Raw genomic sequence first — 24,833 nt, forward strand, 5'->3', positions numbered from 1 at the left:
TAATTTGGTGGGATTTTTCTGGAATTCTGTGGGATTTTACTTGAATTTTGTGGGAATTTTCTGGAATTTTGGGGGGTTTTGAGAAGATTTTTCTAGAATTTTGAGGAATTTTTCTTAGATTTTGCAGAAATTTGTACAGGTTTTGTGGAATGTTTCTGGAATTTGGTAGGGTTTTGAAAAGATTTAGGGAATTTTGTAAGATGTTTCTGGTATTTTCTGGGACTTCTTTGGAATGTTGTGGGATTATTCTGGAATTTTGTGGGATTTTGAGGAGAGTTGAAGTATTTTGAGGGATTTTTATATGTTTTGTGGAAATTTGTGGAAATTTTGTGGGATTTTTCTGGAATTTGGTATGGTTTTGAGAAGATTTTGGGAATTTTGTGGGATTTTTCTGCAATTCCGTGGGCTTTTTCTGGAATTTTGTGGGATGTTTCTGGAATTTTGTGGAATTTTGAGGAGACTTGAAGAATTTTGTAGATTTTACTTAGATTGTGTGGAAATTTGTGGAGATTTTGTGGGATATTTTCTTGAATTTTGTGGGATTTTTTCTAGATTTTGTAGAAATTTATGGAGGTTTTGTGGGATGTTTCTGGAATTCGCTTGTGTTTTGAGAAGATTTAGGGAATTTTGTGGGTTTTTTCTGGAATTTTGTGGGTATTTTTCAGGAATTTTCCAATTCCAACAATTCAATTTGTTGGAATTGGAAAAGATTTTGTTGGATGATTCTGGAATTTGGTGGGGATTTGAGAAGATTTTTCTGGAATTTTGTGGGATTTTTCTGGAATTTGTAGGGTTTTACTTGAATTCTGTGGGATGTTTCTGGAATTTTGTGCGGCTTTGAGGAGACTTGAAGAATTTGGGGGGATTGTTCTGAGATTTTGTGGAAATTTGTGTAGATTTTGTGGAATGTTTTTTGAATTTTGTAAAGTTTTTAAAAGATCTAGGGAATTTTGTGGGATTTTTCTGGAATTTCATGGGATATTGATGAGATTTTGTGAAATGTTTCTGGCATTTTGTAGGATTTTTCTGAAATTTTGTTGTAATGTGAAGATTTTGTAAGATGATTCTGGAATTTGGTGGGGTTTTGACAAGATTTAGGAAATTTTGTGGGCTTTTTCTGGAATTTGTGGGGTTTTTCTGAAATTTTGTGGGGCTTTTCATGAATTTTGTGGGATTTTTCAGGTATTTTGTGGGATGTTTCTGAATTTGGTGGGATTTGGAGAAAATTCAAAGAATTTTGTAAGATTTTTCTGGAATTTTGCTGAATTTTTGAAGAATTTTGAGTGATTTTCCTGAGATCTTCTGGAATTTGGTGAGATTTTATGGGATGTTTCTGGAATTTGGAAGTATTTTGAGGAGATTTAGGGAATTTTGTGGGATTTTTCTGGAATTTTTTGCGATTTTTCAGTTTTGTTGGAGGAGATTCTATGGGTTGTTTCTGGAATTTGGTGGGATTTTTCTTGAATGATGTGGGATTTTTTTTCTAGATTTTGTGGAAATTTGTGGTGGTTTTGTGGGATGTTTCTGTTATTTGGTGGGGTTTTGAGAAGATGTAGGGAATTTTGAGGGATTTTTCTGAGATTTTGTGGAAATTTGTGGAGATTTTGAAGGGTTGTTTCTGGAATTTTGTAGCGTTTTGAAAAGATTTAGGGAATTTTGTTGGATCTTTCTGGAATTTTGTGGGATATTGAGGAGATTTTGTGGGATGTTTCTGGAATTTGGTGGGGTTTGAAGATGATTTAGGGAAATTTGAGGGATGTTTCTGGAATTTGGTAGGGTTTTGAGAAGATTTAGGGAATTTCGTGGGATGTGTCTACAATTTTTTTGGATTTTTCTTGAATTTTGTGAGATATTGAGGAGATTTTGTGGGAAGTTCCCATAATTTGTTGGGATTTTTTTTTAAATTTTGTCGGATTTTGAGGAGACTTGAAGAATTTTGAGGGATTTTTCTTAGAATTTGTGGAAATTTGTAAAGATCTTGTGGGATGTTTCTGAAATTTGGTAGGGGTTTGAGAAGATTTAGGAAATTTTGTGGGATTTTTCTAAAATCTTGTGGTGCTTTTCAAAAATTTTGTGGAATTTTTCTGGAATTTTGTGGAAATTGGAAGAGATTTTGTGGGGTGTTTCTGGAATTTCGTAGCATTTTGAGAAAATTTAAGGAATTTTTTGGGATCATTTTCTGGAATTTTGTGGAAATTTTTGGAGATTTTGTGGGATGTTTCTGGAATTTTGTAGCGTTTTGAGAAGATTTAGGGAATTTTGTGGGATCTTTGTGGAATTTTGTTGGGCTTTTGTCCTACTTCAAGGCAAATTTAGGAGGAAAACTCCAAATGGGGGTTTCCCCAGGGAAATGACCCCTCCCCCCCAACTGGTTCAGGAAAGGAAAAAAATTTCCTTGGAGAGAAGTGGAAAAAGCTGTTTATTTAACAGAAATTGAATAATATTAAATAATAAAACCTCTCGCTGTTGAATGGGATGGCAAATCTAGGAAGAAAAGTCCTTTTCATGTGGTGTAGCTCGGCTCGCTCAGGTTCTTCTCAGTCCTTTCGGCGCTGGAAAGTGCCGAGGCCCAGGCCCTGCTGGGTCACAGGCGTGAGCTCCCGGAGTTTGGCTGGGTGTTCAGCCCAGAGCAGGTTTGCACAGATCCAGGTAAAAAGGGAAAAAACAAAGGTCCAGGGAACTCCTCTGCCTCAGCGAGCTAAAACTAACTAAAAGGCAGAGAGAAGCTCTGTCCTGCAGTGTGTCCGTGCTGCAGACACCACAGTCCAGGAGCGGGATGTGCGGGAGTGATGTTTTCTTTCAACACAAATTGTGCACTTCTTCTTCCGCCCCCTTCGCTCTCAGGGCCAGTCTTAAAGGTGCACAACTTAATATAGAATATAAACCAGACGATTGGGGATACCAGGATCATAAAGTCACCCCAGGACAGCTCTATATATGACCTTTTTATTATTATTTCTTTTCCTACCAACTGGCCTTCTTTTCAGACACTCTAAGTCTTTTTTTAGCAAGAAAATTAAGCAGCTTTACAGTAGCCTCTTCAACCACCTTTTGTCCCCCTGACAAAAGCAAATCATCCACATCCTGCAACAACCTAACTCCTGAGGCTGGAGTAAACTCTCTTAATATTTTCTGCAAAGCTTGCCCAAACAAAACCAGTGACACTGGATATCCCTGTGGGAGGACTGTCCATGTCAAATGTTGTTGTACCATTTTCCTTCCTTTTGTTCCAGTGATTTTCCTTTTAAACATGATCCAGTTCAGTGGCAAGCAATGCCACTGCCTAAAGCCAATCACATTTTTTGTTTTAGTAACCAATCGCTCCCTGTCCCAATTTTTCGCATCAAGTCCATCTTAGGCAGAGGGAGGTGACTAACAAATTAACCAAGGAAAGATAATAAAATACTTTCCCCTAAAGTTTTCCTATAGCCCCCGCAGAGGAAGCTGCATGAGAAATACCTGGGTCTGCATAGGGACAGCACCAGCCCCATAAGGCAGCAGCTGCAGAATCGGCCTCAGAACTGAATCCTGCCAATTCTGCCTTTTTACAACAAAACACACAAAAAGCAGAGGGGCATGGTGAGACACAAACTTGGAAGAATTTAAGATTATAGAGAAGCTGAGGCCTTAATTAAAAATAAGCCTTGCTAACTCTAATTCAAATCAATAGATGGGCCTTGCTCAAATTAAAGGTAGATAGAGGAGGCCTTGCTAAAAGAGAGGTTAATCATTGGCTAATAACTAATTGTCAACTTTATGCTTGTTCAGTTGGGCTTATAATGAGAAATAAAGTATCTGGTAAAGAACTTCAAGAACAGAAGACAGTTGCAAATCAGAAACTCCTTGAAGATATGAAACAAGGAGCCCAGCCAAGGGTCCATTTGTCACTTTGCATTGAAAAGGTAGAAAGGTCAGAACAAGGAAGAGCCATATCCCTTCCTCCCTTCTCTGACCCCTCCTCATAAAAAGACCACCGATCCATTTCAAGGATCAAACTACCCATGCTTAATTGCTTTTTTTCCTAAGTAGTATAGGAAGTGAAAAGTTGGTGGTAACTGGGTCATGAATATGTATTTGTATTCAATACTTCTGTCAATAAAAAGCCTGTATTCACCTGTGCTCGGGGCCGTGTGTATTAAGGGGTGACCTGACACATGGGCCCATCGCTGTGAATAAACATACACTTTTTAACCCTAAGCCAGTTAAAGAGTCTTTGTCTGTCTCAGTTGGATATTGATACCAGATCATATCCATATTTTAGTAAATCGGCCTTAAAATGAATCCAAAAATGGCACGTGGAAAAAGGAAAAGAACTTGTGGGTTTGGGAAGATGAGGATGGATTTTGTTAACAGCAAATAGGAAAAAGCACCAACAGAATGAACAATTGTTTTTGGAACATTCCCATGTGGAGTGACAGAAGGTTATAGCCTTGAGCTGAGATTTGTTTGTGCAAGTGAAACAACAACAACAAGAACAATCATGAAAACGATTATAATAATGATGATAATGATGATAATGATGATAATGATAATGATAATGATAATGATAATGATAATGATAATGATAATGATAATAACACAATAATATATATTTATATAAGTAACTAAAAATTGATAATGTGGAATAATGTTGACAGTATTGATTTGTGAGCTTTGGCTGCTCACTGTAACACTAAACACCCTACAAAAAAGAACTGGCAAAGACCCAAATGTCAGTGGTAAACTGAAAATTTTATACAAAGAATAAAGGAGGAAGGAGTGAAATTGTCTGTTTCTAAAGGGTTTGGTGATACTATGATGCAGAATGCTTTGTCTGTTCCTGTGAAAAACACAGGGATTAAGACTGCTGGGTTTTTCATGTCCCAGACTATCTACAAGCTGCAGGATTGGTTGAACAGGTGAAGGAGTTGTTAAAAGAGCAGTTGATAAAATGAAGAGATGGGAACCTGTCCTGGTGGAGAACCCATCTCCCAGATGTGTTCCATGCCCTTAACAATGGGCCCACTGGGGAAATGGAAACCCCTGGGTGTGCAGGGCTGCACCCAATTTGCAAACACAACCATGGACAGTGAGACTTGGACTGCCTGGGAAATTGTTCTGGGCGTGATGGCCCCTGACAGGGCCACCCCAGAGGCTGCAGGGCTGGACCTTCATGCACTGGAATGAATTAGGAAAAAGCAGAAGCAAATAAAAGTTAACAATACAAGAATAGGAATTCAGATTCCTCCAAGATGCTTTGGTTTGGTAACTGCTCACTTCAGCTTGGCCTTGCAAAGTGTTGATGTCATGGGAGGAGGAACTGATGCAGATTATCAAGGAGAAATTGAAGTAAGTCTGTTCAACAATAATGAACAAGATTTTGTTTTCCAACCCCATGGCAGGGTAGTACAGTTATTAATATTGCAGTTTAAAAACAATTGTGAAAGAAGGACATCCACCTCAAATCACCTCTGTTCATGGAGATCAAGAGTTTGGATCCAGCAGACCTAATAATGGAGCCAGAGTGTGTGTCCAGAGGCCAAATGACCCTCCAGAGGCAGCTGAAGGAACAGCTCTGGGGAAAGACAACACTTTGAATTCTGAAACCTGGGCAGGAACAATGGGAGTATGTCCCTGCAGCCAAGTGTTCTCTGACACAACAAGCTGATGTTATGGGATATTGTTTTACAGATGCTGCCAGACCAAATCTCCCTGTTTGCCCCAACGCCCCCTTTGGAAAATGCTCTGATCCACGGGGCTCCATGTGAAGGCTGATGTGACACTGAGGGACTTGCACACCAATTCCAGCCAGGAGCTGGAAATTGGGATCCTCTCCCCTTCGGCTGGAGAAGTGCCAGGTCCCAGTCCCTGACGGGCACCCAGGCTCCTGGCTGGAATTGGTGTGCAAGTCCCTCAGTGTCACATCAGCCTTCACATGGAGCCCCGTGGATCAGGGCATTTTCCAAAGGGGTCGTTGGGGCAAACAGGGAGATTTGGCCTGGCAGCATCTGTAAAACAATATCCCATAACATCAGCTTGTTGTGGCAAAGAACACTTGGCTGCAGGGATATATTCCCATGCTTCATGCTCAGGTTTCAGGATTCAAAGTGTTGTCTTTCCCCAGAGCTGTTCCTTCAGCTGCCTCTGGAGGGCCATTTGGCCTCTGGACCCACACTCTGGACCAATTAGTAGGACTGGTGCATCCAAACCTTTTATCTCCACAAACACTGCTGACTGGAGGTGGATCTCCTTCTTTCACAATCGTTTTTAAACTGCAATATCAATATTTGTGATAACCAGTCATGGGGTTGAATCATCCAATCTTGTTCATTCCTTTTTAACAGAAATTCTTTAATTTCTCCTTGATAATCTGCATCAGTTCCTCCTCCCATGACATCAACACTTTGCAAGGCCAAGCTCAAGTGAGCAGTTACCAAACCAAATTCCTGGAGGAATCTGAATTCCTATCCTTGTATTGTTAACTTTCATTTGCTTCTGCTTTTTTCCTAATTCATTCCAGTGCATGAAGGTCCAGCCCTGCAGCCTCTGGGGTGGCCCTGTCAGGGGCCATCACACCCAGAACAATTTCCCAGGCAGTCCAAGTCTCTCTGTCCATGGTTGTGTTTGCAAATTGGGTGCAGCCCTGCACACCCAGGGGTTTCCATTTCCCCAGTGGGCCCATTGTTAAGGGCATGGAACACATCTGGGAGATGGGTTCTCCACCAGGACAGGTTCCCATCTCTTCATTTTATCAACTGCTCTTTTAACAACTCCTTCACCTGTTCAACCAATCCTGCAGCTTGTAGATAGTCTGGGACATGAAAAACCCAGCAGTCTTAATCCCTGTGTTTTTCACAGGAACAGACAAAGCATTCTGCATCATAGTATCACCAAACCCTATAAAAACAGCCAATTTCACCCTTCCTCCTTCATTCCTTCTATACAATTCACAAAGTTTACCTTTGACATTTGGGTCTTAGCCAGTTCTTTTTTGTAGGGTGTTTAGTGTTACAGTGAGCAGCCAAAGCTCACAAATTGGTATTTTCAGCATTATTTCACATTATTGATTTTTAGTCATATATATAAATATATATTATTGTGTTGTTATTGTTATTTTCATTGTTATTGTTATTATTTTACTTGGACAAACGAACCTGAGCTCAAGACTAAAACCTTTTCCTGTACCTTCATGTGGGAGCATTCCAAAAACAACTGTTCTTTCCGTTGGTGAAGTTAACAAAATCCATCCTTGTCTTCCCAAACCCACAAGTTCTTTTCCTTTTTCCATATGCAATGTTTGAATGCATTTTAAGACATCCTGCCGTTCAGCCTCTTTTAACCGACTGCCCCACTGCTCGCACCGTGCTCCGACCTCAGCCCCACTCCAGAGCCAGTGAACTCTGGGGGGGGGCTTCCCTTCTGGGAATTTCAGATGGGACTGATTCCTTACATTTACATTTAAAAACTGGTATTTTGTTGTGATCTGGCCAGACTTTGCCAATTTTGTTTCACCAGTGGGCAGGGTCAGCACCAAAGGCACAAACACCACCTGAAGGAATCAGTGTCACTTACTGCAGCTCCAAGCAGCAAAGGATCACAAAAGGAGCAGCTCAGCAATGCACCCAATCATCACTGCCAAAGATTGCCTGCAGGGATTAACAAAGATCCAGTTGCCCTCAGACTTTGCCATCCCCAGATCCACCCATCAGCTGGGGAAGCTGTCACAGCCAAGGACTGGAGAGCCACTCCTGGACACTGGGAAATCCTGCAGGTGCCTCCAGCCACAGGTGAGCCTCAACCCCTGCTGTGAGAGAGGGCCCAGCTTTGATAGTGCTGGATAAACAAACTGACAGCACTTCTGGTGTGGGAACATCTGCTTTCATCCTCCTCTTGGGTCCCTAGCAAAGCCTGGCCAGGCCTCAAGGAGGAACCAAGGGAGTTGACTCTGACCATACACCCCAAACAAGGCCAGATGTCGGATTTCATGGCCTTGTCTGGCTTCTAAACACAGAAAGGTCAATCCATGCTTCATTGACGAGTGGATACATCTATCACAGTGCTAATGACCATGCATATTTCAGTAATGAGCAGATAGACAGATAACCTTTGGTTGGAAGGTTCATCCAGAGGTCACCTTAGGCTCGGGGCCTGCTGTTCAGGCCTCACTCAGGGCCTGTTGTTCAGACCTTGGCACTTCAGGGACGAGGTTTAGTGCTGGGCTTGACACTGCTGGGTGACTGGCTGGACTGGATGAGCTCAGAGGTGTTTTCCAGCAGAATGGATTCTATAATTGCAGGATTCTAACTGCTGCATTCAGCTAGCTCCATTACTTAGCAGCATTACTTTGGTCCAAAAGCCCCCTCTTGCTCAGCTCTTGTGGCCTAAGGCTTCAGCTCCTTCAGCTCCTGGTGCTGAGCTGCTCACACTGAAGGAGATGACTCAGAGGGAAGAACAGAGTTCATCCAATTCCTTCTGGGACACAGACAGGGGAGGTGTGAAAACAGGAGCATTGTTTGGTGTGGCCTCTTCTCTGCCCTTCACACCTTTCAGGGCTTTGAAGCAGCCAAGAGCTTTCTCCAGGAGTTCAATGAAGCAGCTGTTCCTGCTCCCAGGTCTGGCTCTTCCCACTCCCTGACCTTGACTGGTTTTGTCCCTCTTGCTGTGCCCTCTGTTCCCCTAGGGCTCGGTGGCTGCTGCCCAGGACTGTGGGACTGGCACAGAGCAAGGGGTCGAGCCCCTCTTTTCTGTGCCCTTGGAGCTGCCTGGTCACAGCAGCCTTTTCCATCTGGAAGCTCCACATGGAGAGGGAGTCTCCAGCTCTGTTCCTGGCGCAAGGTGCAGGAGCCCAGGGCTGCCATCTCAAGTCCCTGCTGGCACTGAGGGCTCCCAGGTGCCTCAGGCTGCTGTGAGACCACTGCACAGGGAGGGAAGCATGGCAGAGGCTGCACTGAAAGTCAGCTCCATGTGCTGCTCTTGGTACTGCCGGTGGTGCTGGTGTTGCTGGTGGTGCTGGTGCTGGTGCTGCTGCCAATGGTGCTGGTGCTGGTGCTGGTGATGCTGGTTCTGCTGGTGCTGGTGCTGCTGGTCGTGCTGCTGGTACTGCTGGTGCTGCTGGTGCTGTTGCTACTATTGCTGCTGGTACTGGTGCAGGTGCTGCTTGCAATGCTGGTGCTGGTGCTGCTGCTGGTGGTGCTGGAGCTGCTGCTGCTGCTGGTGCTGCTGGCACTGCTGGTGCTGCTGCCACTGTTGCTGCTGCTGTTGCTGCTGCTGAAACTGCTGGTGCTGTTGCTGCTGGTGCTGCTGGTGGTACTGCTGGTGGTGCTGCTGCTGCTGCTTCTGCTTCTGCTGCTGAAACTGCTGGTGCTGCTGCTGCTGGTGCTGGTACTGCTGGTGCTGCTGGTGCTGCTGGTGCTGCTGCTGCTGGTGCTGCTGCTACTGCTGGTGCTGGTGCTGGTGGTGCTGGTGGTGATGCTGGTGCTGGTGCTGCTGCTGGCACTGCTGGTGCTGGTGCTGCTGGTGCTGCTTGTGATACTGCTGGCACTCCTGGTGCTGCCGGCACTGCTGGTGCTGCTGGTGTTGCTGCTGGTCGTGCTGCTGGTGCTGCTGCTGCTGGTGGTGCTGCTGCCACTGTTGCTGCTGCTGTTGCTGCTGCTGTTGTTGTGGCTGCTGGTGCTGCTGGTGGTGCTGCTGGTTGTGCTGCTGCTGGTGCTGCTGGTGCTACTGCTGGTGCTGCTGGCACTGCTGGTGCTGCTGGCACTGCTGGTGCTGCGGATGTTGCTGCTGGTGGTGCTGCTGAAACTGCTGCTGCTGCTGGTGGTGCTGGTGCTGCCGCTGCTGCTGCTGGTGCTGCTGGCACTGCTGGTGCTGGTGCTGCTGGTGCTGCTGCTGTTGTTGCTGCTGTTGTTGCGGCTGCTGGTACTCCTGCTACTGCTGGTGGTGGTGGTGGTGCTGCTGCTGCTGCTGGTGATGCGGGTGTTGCTGGTGGTGCTGCTGCTGAAACTGCTGGTGCTGCTGCTGGTGCTGCTGGTGCTGCTGGTGCTGCGATCATTTTTCCAGCACTGCCCCAGACTGAGGGATCAGATCCAGGCACTGCTGCTGCTCCCTCGGGACCAGCCCCAGTTTGGTTGTTGCTGTCAGTGCCAGCAGAAGCTGTGGCTGGAGCAGTGGGTGCTGACAGTGCCCCAAGGCCCGAGGCTGGAGGGGTCCCTGGGCTGGGGCTGGGAGGGAGCTGCCCCTTGTTCTCCCTCTGCCTCACGCAGAGCTGGGCCGGGCACAAGTGGGGCAGCAGAGCCAACAGGGAGCCTGCGAGTCTCTTCCAGCCGTGCCTGCTCAGAGTTTGGCCTTGGAGCTTCAGGTGGGCAAAGGCAGCTGCTCTGCTCCCTCTGCGTGTCCCCGTGTTCAGCAGTGCTGCTCCATCAGTCTGTGCCCAGCAACGGGGAAAAGCCTCAGCCCTGCAGGGCCAGGAGCTGCCGGGCTCTGCCTGAGCAGCTCAGCCAGCGGGAAGGGAGCTGCTCCACATGGGAACCAAGAGCAAAGGACACTTCTTTTTCATAGCATGATTTCTGTTTTAAGGGGAAAAATGTGGAAAAATAAAAGATAAAATCTTCTATAAAATGTGAAAGATAAAAAGTGTGCAGTGAAAAATCTTCTATAACTTTGAATTAAGGTGTAATTGGTCTTTTGAAACATAAAACTCAGTTATGTACTTTGTAAACATGCTGATGGCATGATGCATCTTACCGGCCTCAGGAACCTTTTTGAAAAAGATTTTGGGGTTTGATTCCAATATTGTTCTTTTAAATTGTGGTGAAATTGGAGTGAAGCAAGAAGAAACTGCTTTGCGCCTTGCCAGCTCCAAGCAGCACTGGGAATCTAAACTCTGTCAAACCCCAAATCCTTTAGAAGATGCCCTTCCTTCTCACCCTGTGAATGAGCTGCACATTCCCTTTCAAACATTCAGGGGTTTCTTAAAGATGCAAACTCACACTTACAGCTTTTTGCTCTGGTTTGGAAGTGCAGAAGGGCGATTCTTCATCCATCAGCTCCAGACTGCACTGCCTCAGGAACACAGCAGTGGCACTTCTAAAGGAGGAAGAAAGTGCAATTGCACAATTCCAGCCAAAAAGAAAGGAAGAGTGGGACATAGAAAACATCCTGTGCAGATGCAGGCATTCAGCTGGGACTGTGGAGAGTTTGGCTTCTTGCCAATTGGATGTGTGTCCCTAACTGCAATCTCTTGGCCTGCAGGAGAGTCTCACTCACCTGCAAAAGCAGAAAGCTCAGGCGGTGTGCTGGGAACAGGCTTGTGTGATGCAAAGCTGTCAGAGCAATGTGAGGGCAGAGTGAGCCCAGCTGTGCCTGGGGCTGAGCCCAGCAGAGCCCTGGCAGAGCCCAGAGCAGCCTCAGCATCCGCAGAGCCCGGCTGCAAAGAGAGAAACCAGAAACCGCCCGGCAGCTGCAGGCTCCTGTCCCCTTGTCCCAGCCACCTGTGGTGCCCAGGCCATGCTGGTCATGCTCAGAGCTGGGCCCAAAGCTGCCCATCACTGCTGCCTCTGGGAGCAGAGCAGGAGGGCAGGACATGTGCCCAGCCTGCAGCCAGCCACGGCAGATCCAGTCCCTCAGCAGCTGCCCAGAGACAAAAAGCAGCTTGGCAGCCAACTGAAGAATTGGTTGCATCCAGCCCAGCCAAGGGGGGAACCTTTGGTGCTGGCCAGGCTGTGCCGTGCCCAGATCTGGGAGCATCCCCTGGCTGTGGACTCACCTGCAAATTGGGCATGGAGCGAGTCTTTGAAGAAGACATGCCAGAATTGAAATCCATCATCTTCAGCTGGCCGGATGGAGGAAGAGATTGCCATCCTTGAGGTTGCCCTTGGTGTCTCCAGCAGCAGCCCCACCTAGTAACAGCTTCTCCAGGGGCTCCTTCTCCTTGCCTAGGGGCCAGACCAGGCTGTCAGTGCTCTGCCCAGGGTCCCAGCCATCAGTGGAGCAGACAAGCAAAAGCAGGGGGAATGGTGGCCACCAGTGCTTGCCACACCAGGTGTCCAGCTCAGCTCCAGCCCAAGAGCTGTGTGTTCCCTTCTGATGAGCCCTGCTCAGAGCTACAGGCAGGACAAAAACAGCCTGGTTTGCTTTGCCCCTGATTGCCGAGAAATGTGTGGAGCTGTTACCTGCCAGGCCCCTGGATCCAACTGTGCATGTGGATCTCTCCCATCTCCTAGGGCAGATGAACACCCTGCATCCAAGGATCGCGGAAAAGGTCTTCTAAGGATGGCCTGTCCAAGGGTTGCATGGACAAACACCTCTTAATAATATCTTGGCATTCTGAAGAGAGAAACCAGGAATCAGCAGTCAGTTGGAGAAGTTGCCGCCCCCTTCCAGTGCCCAGGCCATGCTGGGTGTGCCCAGAGCTGGGCCTAAACTTCCCCATGGATTCCCTGTTTGCAGGAGAGCAGGACATGTGCCACCTCCTCAGCAGCTGCCAGAGCAGGATGCTCATGAGCCCGCTGCTGTCTCCCAAGCCCGGTGTTCCCCCTGTGCCCAGAGATGAGGATTCACCTTGGGAGGGCCGTCGTGGGAACAAGATCCGCCCCCAGATCATCTGCTGGCCCCTCATGAATGGGTGCTTCCCGATGACCAGCTGGTATAGCAGGAGGCCCAGGGACCAGATTGTTGCTGCCTGGCCATGGTAGCGTTGCTGGTGGATCCACTCAGGTGGGCTGTAGGACAGGGTTCCTGTGGAACACAGATGGAGCTCATCAGGGAGATGCTGCTGCTCCCAGAGCCTCGCCCCAGCATCCCTGGGCATGTGGGGGCTGCCCCAGCGGCACACGGGGTGACCCACTGCCCTCTCGCCAGCACCTGGGACTTGGCTACAAACCCAGGGCTGGAAAAGAAGCTACTGCTGCTGGAAGAGGGCAGCAGAAGCACTGGGGAGGCCCAACCATCACAAGCAAATAAAAACCCACCCATGGTAGAGAAAAACACACTCTCCTCCCTGCCTGCATGGCCTCCAAAAATTTGTTAATAAGCCAAGGCAAACGTGGGGAGCAGAGGAGTTCAAGCCCTTCCTTGCTGACGCACCAAACACTCTGGGGCATGGGGTCAGACCCCCGCCCTCTGCTACCCCCATGGGGGTTTTTGTCAGGCTGGCTGTCCCAGCCCCAGACCAGGGCACAGTGGGTGCTGAAGGCTGTTGGCAGGGCTGGGAGCTGGCCCCCCTCACACCCCCATTCAAATCAATTTGGCTCAAGCATTAATCCCATCCTGGCAGCAACACGGGGAATCCCTGGTGCCACACCCAGGCTGGGCCATGAGATGGCCAGGAGCATCCCCTGCAAGGGCTCACCTGCAAACTGGGTGTAGGCTGTGTCTTGCAGGAAGGCGCCACAGCCAAAGTCGATCAATTTCAGCTGCCCTGTGGCCAGGTCGAGCAGGATGTTCTCTGGCTTGATGTCCCTGTGCAGGACCCCGCAGCTGGTGCAGTGCTGCACGGCCTCCAGCAGCTGCCTAAACAGCCCCCGCGCCTCCTCCTCCGGCAGGAACCTCCGCTCCGCCAGCAAATGCGAGAGGTCCTGGCACCGCTCTGGACGCTCCAACACTAACACGAAGCTGTCGGGGAGCTCAAGCCACTCCAGCAGCTGAATGATTGCAGCACAGCCAGAGGACACCCTGTCCAGCAGCACGATCTCCAGGGGAGCACGGGTGCCATCGGGCTGCGGGAGGAGCACGGTGCTGTCAGTGGGGCTGAGGCCATGCCAGGGCTCTGGGACCCCTCAGCCAGCCCGGGATGCTCTGCACACCTCGCTCACCCCATGCCCGCTCTCCCCGCAGGGCTCTCGGTGGCTCCCACCCTGCCGGGCCCCAGCTCATCCCTGCCCGGCACGCCCTGGCTTCTGCCGCTGGCCCCGCTCACTCACCAGCTCGCCCCAGAGCCGGACGCGATCCCGCGGCACGCATTTGATGGCCACCTGTGAGCAAGGAACAGCAGAGGGTTGAGCTCGCTGCCCGCCCCGCCGCGCCCCCGCCATCTCCTCCGCCCCCTCCTCCTCCTCCTCCTCCTCCTCCTCTGCCCACCGCTCACCGGGGCACCGTCCAAGAGTCGCGTGGCCGCGAAGATGCTGCCGAAGCCGCCGCGCCCCAGCAGCGGGCCCAGCTTGTAGCGCTGCTGCAGGGCCTCCTGCGCCTTCCCTGGCGGCGAGTCGCGGCCATCAGCGCTCGACCCGGGGCCAGGAACGGCCCCCGAGCGCTCCCCGACCTCCCCGGGCCGGGCATCCGCAGGCGTTCCCTCATTGGAACGCGGCAGCGGCGGCTCGGGGCCAGCGGCCGCGCTGCTGAGCGGCGGAGCTCGGGCCGGGGAAGCCGCAGCGGAGGCGGCGGCAGCGGCCGCGCCGCCTGTGTCCTCCGCGGGCCCCGGGAGGAGCCGGGGCCGGGGGCAGGGCCGGGGCCGGGGTCGGGGCCGGGGTCTGGACCGGAGCCTGCGTCGGGGCCGGGGCCGGGATCGTGCCAGGCGGAGCCAAAGGGCAGCGATTCCGCCCCAGCCCCAGGCAATGATGCCCGCCCAGCAGCGCCAGCGCCAGCACAGCCAGAGCCGGGCGGAGGCGAGACCACGGCGGCAGCGGCCGCGGACGGGGCCGGGGCTGGGGCCGGGGCCGGGGCCGGGGCAGCCCCGCAAGGGCCCGTGGGCGGGGCCGGGGGCGGGCCGGGGGCATGGCGCGGGCGGGCACGGGGAGAGGGAACCTGGAAGAGGAGAGGACGCAGGAAAAGGGAGACCCGGAGGAAATGTGGGACAGTGGGAAAGGGAAAGGAGAGACAGAAAAGTGATAAATTTGATGCTTTCGCTGCTTCCACTGCTGCTGCTGCCGCCGCTGCTGCTGCTGCCGCTGCTGCTGCCGCTGCAACTGAAGCACCGGGACCGTTTGTCCCCGTGTCCGTTTGTCCGTTGCCCGCTCGGCCCCGCCCCGAGCCCCGCGCTCCCCGGGCAGCCCCTGAGCCTGGCCAAACACGGGAACTTTGCCCTGTTGAGCCAAGAGCCAGAGTCTTGACTCCTGCACAGGGGCACAGGAATGCCCTTGGTTGCTGCTGTGCCTCGTCCCTGCTGAGGGTCAGACACCATCTGAGCACATTCCCTGAATGCAGAATTAGTACCTGACCCAAGCACTGCACTTGTGTCTCCAGCATTGCTTTCCAAGGAAAACAGGGGAAGGCAAACTGCGTATAGCTCATGGTATTTTACAGTGTCTAAAACTTTCCAAGTCTCAGATCTTAGAGGTGAGATCCATTTGGAATGAATGGGATGGAGAAAGTACAAGATGGAAAAGAGAAACATAAAAATAAATAGAGAAAAACATATTGGTTGTTTCTTTTGATTTTATTTTCATTTCATAAAGAAGTGGTTTCAATTTTCCCAGAATCTTCTCCACAGTCCTTTCTGTTCTTTCCAAAAACCTGTCCTGGAGAAGAAGGCACAGCTCCTGTCACAAGATGTGCCCCCAGCTGCAGCTTCTCTTGGCTTCCCACACAGTGACTGCAGCACAACTCTTGCAGCAAAGCAGGACAAATGTTTGAAGAACTTGACAACTTGTTCTTTCTTTTCCTTCTGGACAGTGCAGTTGTGCCATTGGTAAGGTTTTCACTGTTACTCTTCTAGCCAAAGAAAACATGATGAGGTACCAGGAATTGTTGGGGAATACACGCCTGGCTGAATGTGGAGAAAGAATCTCCAGAGCCTGCAGCCAGAAGTGGAGAGCTAATCATTCCAATAGCCCCATGGACTTCTTGAAAGTGATCTGGAAAATGAAGACTGGCTGACAGAGGGAGTTTGTTTCTGTGTTCAGTTTAGATGATTCCACATCTCTTGCACTGGTAGAAATCAAGAGCACAATCACTTGATGATATGCATCAGAACATGATAAGCTGGACCTGTCAGTGGATGAGAGAAAGACTGTGAAAAGGAGAAATGCAGGGAATGACTTGGTAAACTTTGTATATAAGAAGGTACATTTTTTCCTAATAATTCCCAATTCATTCCCTTTTCTTCTATCCTTTTAGAAAAGCCAATTGCATCTCAGATTCCCCATGAAATGAGAACCCTGAGCTTGTGGGACTGCCTGAAAAGTGCCCTGTTCCTTTTTCTTCTGCTGCTCGGAAGAAACAATTAATTGAGTTGGGAAGTTCTGGTATTTCTTTCTCCTGGTGGATTTCTTCATTTTATTTGCCACTGCAGAGGCAATTTCTGTGATGGCCTCTGTCAGCTGATTCTATTTCAGCAGCAGCAGCAGCAACAGGGCTGTGTTTGAGCACTGCAAATGTGGCCTGTGTGGCTTTAATTCTCCTTGACTTTGTGCTCAGGGACTTGGGAGCATTTTGATCTCTACTGATCATGGTACCTGAAACAAAAATCCTGAGTTCCCTGTAACAAAAGCACAGTGGGTAGCACTGATTGAAAGAGGCAATTGCAGTTGTATTACTAAAATTCAAGTGGCAAGCAGAAGAGGGGCAAGAGCAGCTTGGATCTACAACTGCCAAGGCAAATGTAGATTAAATAATTTTGTGGGACTTTTCTAGAATTTTGTGGGATTTGAGAAAATTTAAATAATTTTGTGGGATTTTTCTGGAATTTTGTCGGATTTTTGTGGATTTAGTGAAATTTGCAGAGATTGTGTGGGATATTTCTGGAATTGGGTGGGGTTTTGAGAAGATTTAGGCAATTTTGTGGGATTTTTCGTTATTTTTTTGGGATATTGAGAGAATATTGTTGGATGCTTCTGGAATTTTTTTTTAATGTTGTGGAAATGGCAACAGATTATGTGGGATATTTCTGGAATTTGGAAGGTTTTTGAGAAAATTTAAATAATTTTGTGGGATTTTTCTGGAATTTGGCGGGATTTTTTTGAATTTTGTGTGATTTTGCTGGAATTCTGTGGGGTTTTGATGAAATTTAAATAATTTTGTGGGATTTTTCTTGAACTTTGATGTATTTTTCTGCAATTTTGTGGGATTTTTTTTAGAACGTTGTGAAATGTTTTGAAATTTTGTGGAATTTTGAGGAGACGATGAATTTTGAAAGATTTTTCTTAGATTTTGTGAAATTTTGTGGAGATTTTGTGGGGTGTTTCTGGAATTTGGCGGGGTTTGGAGACGATTTTGGGGAATTTAGTGGGATTTTGAGAAAATTTGAAGAATTTTGTGGGACTATTGTGGAATTCTGTAGGGTTTTGGGAAGATTGAGGGAATTTTGTGGGATGTTTCTGGAATTTTCTGGGATATTTTTGGAATGTTGTAGAATTTTCTGGAATTTTGTGGCATTTTGAGGAGACTTGAAGAATTTTGAGTGATTTTTCTAGACTCTGTGTAAATTTGTAATGATTTTGTTGGATGTTTCTGGAATTTTGTTAGATGTTTCTGAAATATTTGTGGATTTTTGTGGCATTTTGTGGGATTTTTCTGGAATTTTGTAGGATTTTTTTGGAATGTTGAGGAATTTTGTGGGATTTTGTAGGATTTTGAGAAGACTTGAGTAATTTTGAATGTTTTTTCTTAGATTGTGTGGAAATTTGTGGAGATTTTTTGGGATTTTTGAGGAATTTTGTGGGATATTGAGGAGACTTGAAGAATTTTGAAGCATTTTTCTTAGATTGTGTGAAAATTTGTAAAGATTTTGTGGGCTGTTTTTGGAATTTGGTAGGGTTTTGAGAGGAATTAGGGAATTTTGTGGGATGCTTGTGGAATTTTGTGGGATTTTTCTGGAATTTTGTGGGATTTTGAGAACACTTGAGTAATTTTGAAAGGTTTTTCTTATATTCTGTGGGAATTTGTGGAGATTTTGTGGGATGTTTCTGGAATTTGGTAGGGTTTAGAGAAGATTTAGGGAATTTTGTGGGATTTTTTTTCTGGAATTTCGTGATGCTTTTCTGGAATTTTGTGGGATTTTGAGAAAATGTAAAGAATTTTGTAGGATGTTTCTAGGATTTTGTGCGGTTCTTTTGGAATGTTATGGAATTTTCTGCAATTTGGTGAGATTTTGAAGAGATTTGAAGAATTTTGAGGTTTTTTTCTTAGATTGTATGGCAGTTTATAAAGTTTTTGTGGGATGTTTCTGGAATTTGGTAGGATTTTTGAGAATATTTTTTTTTAATTTTGTGGGATGTTTCTGGAATTTAGTGGAAATTGGAAGAGATTTTTTGGGATATTTCTGGAATTTGGTAGGGTTTTGAGAAGATTTTTCTGGAATTTTGTGGTATTTTGAGTGATGTTTGTGGGTTTTTGAGGGATTTTGAGTAAATTTTCTTGGGTATTTCAAGAATTTTTAGGGAATTTTGTGGGATTTTGTGGGATTTTTAGAAGACTTGAAGAATTTTGCGGAGTGTTTCCTAGATTGCGTGGAAATTTGTAAAGATTTTGTGGGATGTTTCTGGAATTTGGTAGGATTTTGAGAAGTTTTAATGCATTTTGTGGGATGTTTGTGAAATCTTGTGGGATTTTTCTGCCATTTTGTAGAATTTTTTTGGAATGTTGTGGAATATTCTGAGATTTTGTAGGATTTTGAGAAGACTTGAGTAGTTTTGAAAGATTTTTCTTAGATTGTGTGGACATTTGTGGAGATTTTGAGGGATTTTTGTGGGATTTTTTGGGATATTGAGGAGACTTCAATTTTGAGAGATTTTTCTTAGATTGTGTGGAATTTTGTGGGATGTTTGTGGAATTTTTGTGGGATTTTTCTGGAATTATCTTGGATATGGAGGACACTTAATGAATATTGAGGGATTTTACTTAGATTCTGTAGAAATCTGTGGAGATTTTGTGGGATGTTTCTGGAATTTGGTAGTGTTCTGAGAAGATTTAGGGAATTTTATGGTATGTTTGTGGGAATTTTATGGGATTTTTCTGGAATCATGTGGAATGTTTCTTGAATTTTGTGGGATTTTGTGGAAATTTTCTTGGACATTTCTAGAATTTTGTAAGATTTTTTCTGGAATTCTGTGGCATTTTGAGAAAATTTAAATAATTTTGTGGGATTTTTCTGGAAGTTTGTAGCATTTTTTAGAATGTTGTGGAATTTTCTGAGATTTTGTGGGATTTTGAGAAGACTTGAGTAATTTTGAAAGGTTTTTCTTAGATTGTGTGGGAATTTGTGGAGATTTTGTGGTATGCTTCTGGAATTTGGTAGGGTTTAGAGAAGATTTAGGGATTTTTGTGGGATTTTTGTGGAAATCTGTGGGATTTTTCTGGAATTCTGTGGCATTTTGAGAAAATTTAAAGACTTTTGTGGGATTTCTCTGGGATTTTGTGGGATTTTTCTGGGATATGGAGGACACAATGAATATTGGGGAATTTTTCTCAGATTTTGTAGAAATTTATGGAGATTTGTGGGATGTTTCTGTAATTAGGTCGGGTTCTGAGAAGATTTTGTGGATTTTTGTGGGATGTTTGCGTAATTTTGTGGGATTTTTCTGGAATTTTTTGGGGCTATTTCTGGAATTTGTTGGTGTTCTGAGAAGATTTAGGGAATTTTGCCGGACTTTTTCTTGATTTTTGTGGAATTTTGTGGAATTTTGTTGGATATTGAGGAGACTTGAAGAGTTTAGAGGTATTTTTCTAGAATGTGTGGAAATTTGTAATGGTTTTGTGGGATGTTTCTGGAATTTGGTAGGGTTTTGAGAAGATTTTTCTGGAATTTTTTTGGATTTTTGTGGAATTTTTAGGGATAGTGAGGAGACTTGAAAAATTTTGAGGGATTTTTCTTAGGTATATGTGGAAATTTGTAAAGATTTTGTGGGATGTTTCTGTAATTTGGTAGGGATTTGAGAAGTTTTAATGCATTTTGTGGAATTTTGTGGAATTTTGTGGAATTTTCTGGAATTTTGTGGGATTTTGAGAAGACTTGAGTAATTTTGAAAGGTTTTTCTTATATTGTGTGGGAATTTGTGGAGATTTTGTGGGATGTTTCTGCAATTTGGTAGGGTTTTGAGAAGATTTAGGGAATTTTGTGGGGTTTTTTTCTGGAATTTCGTGATGCTTTTCTGGAATTTTGTGGGATTTTGAGAAAATGTAAAGAATTTTGTAGGATGTTTCTAGAATTTTGTGTGACTTTTTTGGAATGTGTAATTTTCTGGAATTTGGTGAGATTTTGAAGAGATTTGAAGAATTTTGAGGGTTTTTTCTTAGATTGTGTGGCAATTTATAAAGATTTTGTGGAATGTTTCTGGAATTTGGTAGGATTTTTGAGAAGATTTTTCTGGAATTTTGTGGGATGTTTCTGGAATTTTGTGGAAATGGGAAGAGATTTTGTGGGATGTTTCTGGAATTTGCTAGTGTTTTGAGAATATTTTTCTGGAATTTTTTGGAGTTTTGAGGGATGTTTGTGCGATTTTGAGTAAATTTTCTTGGGCATTTCAAGAATTTTGAGAGATTATTCTGGAATTTTGTGGGATTTTGAAAAAGTTTTAAAAATTTGGTAGGATTTTTCTGGTTTTTTTTGCGATTTTTTGGGAATGTTGTGGAATATTCTGGAATTTTGAGAAGACTTGAGTAATTTTGAAAGATTTTTCTTCGATTGTGTGGAAATTTGTGGACATTTTGTGGGATGTTTCTGGAATTTGGAAGTATTTTGAGAAGATTTAGGTAATTTTGTGGGATTTTTTCGGGAAATTGTGGATTTTTTTTTACTTTTGTGGTTTTTTGACGACACTTAAAGAATGTTGAGGGATTTTTCTTAGATTGTGTGGAAATTGGAGGAAATCTTGTTGGATGTTTCTGGAATTCGGTGGGGTTTTGAAAAGAGTTAGGGAATTTTGTAGGATATTTCTGGAATTTTGAAGGATTTTGAGGAGACATGAAGAATTTTGAAATATTTTTCTAGGATGTGTGGAAATTTGTAATGGTTTTGTGGGATGTTTCTGGAACTTTGTGGGATTTTTAAAATATTTAAGTAATTTGGTAGGATTTTTCTAGGAATTTGTGAGAGTTTTTTGGAATGTTGTGGAGTTTTCTGAGATTTTGTAGGATTTTGAGAAGACTTGAGTAATTTTGAAAGATTTTTCTCAGACTGTGTGGACATTTGTGGAGAGTTTGAGGGATTTTTGTGGGATATTGAAAAGACTTGAAGAATTTTTAGGTTTTTTTCTTAGGTTGTGTGGAAATTTGTAAAGATTTTGTGGGATCTTTTTGGAACTTGGTGCGGTTTTGAGAGGAGTTAGGGAATTTTGTGGGATGTTTGTGGAATTTTTGTGGGATTTTTCTGGAATTTTGTGGGATGTTTCTTGAATTTTGTGGGATTTTGTCCAAATTTTCTTGGGCATTTCTAGAATTTTGTAAGATTTTTCTGGAATTCTGTGGCATTCTGAAAAAATTTAAATAATATTGTGGGATTTTCTGGAGTTTTGTAGGATTTTTTTTTAATGTTGTGGAATTTTCTGAGATTTTGTGGGATTTTGAGAAGACTTGAGTAGTTTTGAAAGATTTTTCTTGGATTGTGTGGAAACGTGGAGATTTTGTGGGATATTTCTGGAATTTGGTGGGGTTTTGAGAAGATTTAAGGAATTTTGAGGGATTTTTTTGCAATTTCGTGATGCTTTCCTGAAATTTTGTGGGATTCTGAGAAAATGTAAAAAATTTTAAGGGATGTTTCTGGAATTTTGTGTGATTTTTTTGGAATGTTGTGGAATTTTCTGGAATTTGGTGAGATTTTGAAGAGACTTGAAGAATTTTAAGAAGTTTTTCTTAGATTGTGTGGAAACTTGTGGAGATTTTGTGGGATGTTTCTGGAATTTGGTAGGGTTTTGAGAAGATTTTCCTAGAGTTTTGCCGGATTTTTTTTTAAATCTGTGGGATTTTTCTGGAATTTTCAGGGATTTTCAGTAAATTTTCCTGGGCATTTAAAGAATTCTGTGAAATTTTTCTGGAATTCTGTGACATTTTGAGAAAATATAATTAATTTTGTGGCATTTTTCTGAAGTTTTGTAGGGTTTTTTTGAATGTTGTGGAATTTTCTGAGATTTTGTGCGATTTTGAGAAGACTTGAGTAATTTTGTAAGTTTTTTCTTAGATTGTGTGGAAACTTTTGGAGATTTTGTGGGATTTTTCTGGAATTTGGTAGGGTTTTTAGAAGATTGTCTTGGGTTGATTACGATGTTAAAGTGTATCCCCATTCGTCCACCCAACCCAGACACCGGTTTTGTATTCTTAAAATTTCATCTAAGAGTAAAAGTGAGTGGAAAAGAAGCACCGAGTCTGTTATCAGAAGCTGTACTTGCTCCCCCCCCGCATCGGGAGTTTTGACTACAGGACAGACAGACAACAAGAGACCGATAGCCTTGGCTTTCCAGCCAGCCGGATCAGAGAGGACTTCCTGGACTGTTTTCTTTCCCTTTTTCTGAAACGAATCGAACCTGCTCTGGACTGGGGACTCGGGGGAGCACCGGGAGCTTGCACCCGTGGACTACCGGGAGCCCAGCCTGGGCAGCGGCATTGTCCAGCCCGAGCAGATGGCGGCCCGGCTCCCGCCTCGGTTTCTGCCCGGCTGGCTCGATCAGCCTGGCTGCCGTCCGCCTGCAGGCTTCAGTGGGGCCGGCCGGGGCCGAGCGGGAAGGAAGCCGCCGTCGGAGCGAAAGCCTCCGAGAGAGAGCCGGCGAGAAAGCTTCCTCGCAAAGGGAGGGGGCCGAGCCTCAAGCCGCTGGTGGCCCCGTCGGCCCCGCTCCTCAGCCCCCGCAGGCGTTGTCGCCGTGCCGAGCGGCCGGCCGCTTGGGGAGCCGCCTGGGGCGTGGGCGGGGAGGGGCCGATGGCGGCGGCCCCAACCATCGCCCAGCAGGGGGGCGGGGAAAAGCCCGGAAGGCGGCGCCGCGGGAGCCGGCGGGGGAGGGCGGTTCCGTGCCGGGCCCGCACGTCTCGGCAGCGAGCCCCCGCAGGCGGGCCCGGGGCCAAAGACCTCCGCGGACCGCCGAAGAGCCGGCCTGTGCAAGCGGCCGCCCGCTCGCCTCTTCTACCGGCGACTCGAGTCGAGTCACTATGACTCTTAACAGAGGTAAGTATGCATTACTAACTGGGCTTAGCCGCGGAAATCAGACCTCCTCGTGGTCCCGCTGGATACCCGCAAGGGTAACTAGCTGATTTCTGCCCCAGTGTGAGTGAGGTTGTGTTTTTCACTGCCTCCCTGCCTTTGGACTCGCCACCCAAAGTGCAGTTTCACGATTTTGCGTCGAAAAATTATCGGCAGAAGCTCCTTAAAAGCTCCCTGCCTGAAACCGAGCCCGCCGGTAAAGTTGGGCAAAGCTGACAGCGCTTGAGGGGGTGCTGTTAGTCAATATTCCCTCAATTGGACTTACTTTTAATTTGAAACGGCACCACGGTAAAGGCTTTAAAGCTACTCCGTGTGTCCACGGCGACTCAAACTAATTTTAAAGACTGGGATATAAAATCGCCACAAAAACCAAATTTTAAACCCTCAGAATTGGGAAGGGAGGTTTGGAAAAGTTTAAAACTGGAGTTCTACAACTCGATGCATTGTGCCGAAGAATGTAATGGCCATTGTGTGGGGCGGGAGGGGTTGGAGGAATACCCTGATGTGTACTGTGATGATACAATGACTTGCTTATCTCTAGATGATAACGGGATTGATAAGAGCCAGGAAAGGATTTCCACACCCCCACCCACCCAGGAAGAAGCAGCCGTTTTATCAGAGCCAGAGGAAAGCACTATTCAACCACCAAACAATGGGGAATCAGAAGACTGCCCTGTCATATCAGTTCCAGATAAGAATCCACCCTGCCCGCGCTGTGGTATTAAAATGAATCAAATGCTTGAATTAACTGAACATTTACTCAGAGCACATGGAATTAGAGAATGCAAATTTAAATGCACCAAATGTGATTTGGAAAATACAAATTTTCACAGCATTGCCTGCCACTATCCAAAATGCAAAGGTAAAATAAAAGAACCATCCCCAGGAAAATGGCCCTGCAATGTATGCCAGATGAGTTTTCAAACTAAAATTGGACTGGGACAACATAAAAGAATTGCACATCCAGCAGTCAGACACCAGGAGAGGCTAGAAGCCATGAGACCAAAAGAAACATCAGCAAGAGGAGCCCACAAGAAATGCTGGAGTGAAGAGGAGGAAAATCTACTGATCCAACTAATAAAACAATATGAGGGTAATAAAAACATTAATAAACTGATTGCTGAACACATCCCATCCAAAACTTCAAAACAAATCCGTGACAAGAGACGCTGTCTGATGTTAAAACAACAAGCCTCAATTGGATTACAAACTAACAGAAAAACAGAAGAGCAGCCACAGGAAAAAATTCAAAAGCCATCAAAGCGTAAAGAAACCACAATAAATCAGTTGAAAAAGCACTAGGAAGAGATTATCCCATCAAAGATCAGCGATGGCGCCTTCATTGTGTACCAGGAAGCCTTCCAAGAAATTCTCAAAAAGAAAAATAAGAATCCAGCCCACACCATTAGTGAAATAACCAAAGACTGCATGAAGGTATTTAAAGGGATGCACAGCCGGGAAAAGAACACCAGAAAACCAAAACAGGGTCACTCGCAGCCTAAGAAGAGACAAGCAGAAAATGGACGAGCAAGAGAGCTATTAAAAAGGGACAGTATCTAAGATTCCAAGAACTATTTTACACAGATAGAGGGAAACTGGCCCACATCATCCTTGATGATGTGGAGGGGTTAAAGTGCCAAATTCCAGCTGACGAGATCAGCTCAGTATTCTGTGAAAGATGGGAAATACCCAGCAATTTCAAAGGCTTTGGAGATTTTGAAGCAGAGGGAACAACTGACAACACTAAGTTCCTGCCACTGATAACTGCCAAGGAGATTGAGAAGAACATCAAAGAGATGGC

Source organism: Poecile atricapillus, chromosome 30 (genome assembly GCF_030490865.1).
Source record: "Poecile atricapillus isolate bPoeAtr1 chromosome 30, bPoeAtr1.hap1, whole genome shotgun sequence".
Classification (NCBI taxonomy): domain Eukaryota; kingdom Metazoa; phylum Chordata; class Aves; order Passeriformes; family Paridae; genus Poecile; species Poecile atricapillus.